We start from the raw sequence: 2490 nt of genomic DNA, 5'->3' as shown, positions 1-2490 counted from the left end.
CTCACCTACATCGTCCATATAGGACGACTCGGGAACTCAACTCCTACCCCGGGCAGCTCACCGATCCCCTTATGCCCAGGGGAAAGGTATCAAGCCGTTTGACAGCAGATGCTAGCTGTCAAACCGGCTTTTACGCAAAACAGGCGGGAGGCAGCAAACAGCTGCGACCAGCGAAATCGCCTGCCACCGGAAGTCTCGAGACTTGAAATGTTCTCATGCTGAGAAAAAAGATGTGTTTCTGCCTGGTTTCGAACCAGGGACCTTTTGCGTGTTAGGCAAATGTGATAACCATTACACCACAGAAACCGCAGATATGGGCTAATCTCAGCCAGCATGCCCATGTCTTTTGCTGGCTATCCCAGACTGTTGCTTGCAGTAGGGGATGGATTAAAGATCTGCTATTCCTTAGTGTTTTGTGCCTTTACGGAGCTCAGTGGCCGAGTAAAAAAATTGAGGGAGCAGAATTTAAGGCATTTTCAGGCTGCTGGTTGTATCCTGTTAATAATAATAATAATAATAATAATAATAATAATAATAATAATAATAATAATAATAATAAAAGTTGGAAGGGACCTTGGAGGTCATCTAGTCCAACCCCCTGCACAGGCAGGAAACCCTATACCATTTCAGACAAATGGCTGCCTAGTCTCTTCTTAAAAACTTCCAGTGTTGGAGCATTTACCGCTTCTGGAGGAAGGTTGTTCCACTGATTAATTGTTCTCACTGTCAGGAAATTTCTCCTTAGTTCTAGGTTGCTTCTCTCCTTGATTAGTTTCCATCCGTTGCTTCTTGTCCTGCCTTCAGGCGCTTTGGAAAATAGCTTGACTCCCTCTTCTTTGTGGCAGCCCCTGAGATATTGGAACACTGCTATCATGTCCCCCCTCGTCCTTCTCTTCATTAAATGTTGTTCAGGATAAGATACAATAAGATAAGATAACCTTTATTGTCATTTTTTACTGTGGGCACAATGGCACACATCAAAAATGAAATTTAGTTGCCCACTCTCAAAGTGAAAACACATACATGACACACACCTACTATGTACAACATATGTACAGACCCACACCCCTACATATAAATAGCAAATACATATTAAATACTGTTTTGGTTTTGTTTTTTTTTACAAAAGATTCCCCCCTATAACTTTCGTTAGACTTAAAAACCTAGACAACCTTTCTGAAACTAGCTGCTTATCTCTATTTGGAAACTAATGGAAACTAATCAAGGAGAGAAGCAACCTAGAACAGTGATGGTGAACCTTTTAGAGACCGAGTGCCCAAAAATTGCCCCTGCCCCTGCTCCGCCTCCCACCCTGCCTGCTCCACCCCTGCCCGCCCACAGGGCCACGCACTGCCTCCATGGCCCACCACAGCAGATCGCCCAGGCAGCCCTGCAGCACCATGGCAGCCATGCCCTCCGCCCACACTCTACAGCATCATCTGCACGCTATGGGGTGTGAGGGCAGAGGTTTCTCCCTGTTGCCCAGCTATGTCCTTGGCTGTGCTGCTCTGTGCGGGCTGCGCCCGGGGGCGACTTTTCTCCAGGGGGGCTGCTGGTGAGGAGGGGGCCATGGGGGGAGGCGGTGCTGGGGTGATGGCACGTGTGCCCACAGAGACGGCTCCGAGTGCCGCCTCTGGCACGCATGCCATAGGTTCACCACCACTGACATAGGCTGAGTTGGAGCCATGACCCACATCTCTGGAACATGAGGGGGTCAAGGGGTCTGGCTGTTGAACAGAAGGACGGGGTGGTTTGAGTTCACCCAAGAACACCTGCAGGTACTTTTCCCTTAGCAAGATGATTGAGTGGGGAAATTCAAGGACAACTAATGCCATGTACTCTGTATGCATGGATTCGAATCTCATCCCTATAGGCACTTCTTCCAGCTGATAGTGACTCTGGGGCTTTGGCCCCAGCTATCCTCGTAAGAGTTCAACCAAAAGCAGAGAGAGTGCAAGGCGATGTCGGTGTGTCAACCACCAAGAGCATTTCTATATTCCTCCCATTGAAAACAGAATCCGGGACAAAAACTTCGTCTGGCGATGCTGCCTGTATATCCTAGAAGGGCAAAAGGTGGAAGGAGACGTGCGCCAGCCGGGACTCGAACCCGGGTCACAAGATTGGGAACCCTGCATGATGCCCCTACACCACTGGCACAGTGGATGAGATCCTGTCTCAAAAGAAGCAATAGTTACATCCGGGCTTTCTCCTTTCCTGTCTGATGGCGGGAGAGAGGAGCACACCATGCCTTGGGACCAAGGGATCTTATGGCTGTCTAGCCAGCCCCAGCCACGGATGCTCAGGTGGGGGGAGCCGAGGGGGAGGCCTGTGCCAGGTCTCTGTGGCGCAAGGGGTTAGCGCGTCTGGCTGTTAACCAGAAGGATGGTGGTTCGAGCCCACCCAGGGACGGCCTGCTTGATGAGCTGAACGATAGATGAAGGTGATGGATTGTTTATCCATTGGGTTCTTCACCTTGGGACTGCCGTTCCC

General features: G+C 49.8%; 3 non-coding genes across 3 annotated transcripts; 1 reads left to right on the top strand and 2 right to left on the bottom strand.

Annotated features, from left to right (window-relative positions):
- Nucleotides 1-233: 233 nt before the first annotated feature.
- TRNAV-AAC lies at nt 234-306 on the bottom strand. Its single transcript has one exon. It is a non-coding gene; the product is annotated as a tRNA-Val (tRNA).
- Nucleotides 307-2086: 1780 nt separating this feature from the next.
- On the bottom strand, nt 2087-2157 carry TRNAG-CCC. Its single transcript has one exon. It is a non-coding gene; the product is annotated as a tRNA-Gly (tRNA).
- A 178-nt stretch (nt 2158-2335) lies between these two features.
- Nucleotides 2336-2409, top strand: TRNAN-GUU. The gene has a single exon. It is a non-coding gene; the product is annotated as a tRNA-Asn (tRNA).
- Nucleotides 2410-2490: the final 81 nt, after the last annotated feature.

The sequence above is a fragment of the Protobothrops mucrosquamatus genome, unplaced genomic scaffold (assembly GCF_001527695.2).
Source record: "Protobothrops mucrosquamatus isolate PMUCROS unplaced genomic scaffold, P.Mucros_1.0 scaffold10990, whole genome shotgun sequence".
NCBI classification, from domain to species: Eukaryota; Metazoa; Chordata; class Lepidosauria; order Squamata; family Viperidae; genus Protobothrops; species Protobothrops mucrosquamatus.
The sequence above is the reverse complement of the archived record's forward strand: the minus strand, read 5'-3'. Positions and strand labels throughout refer to the sequence as shown.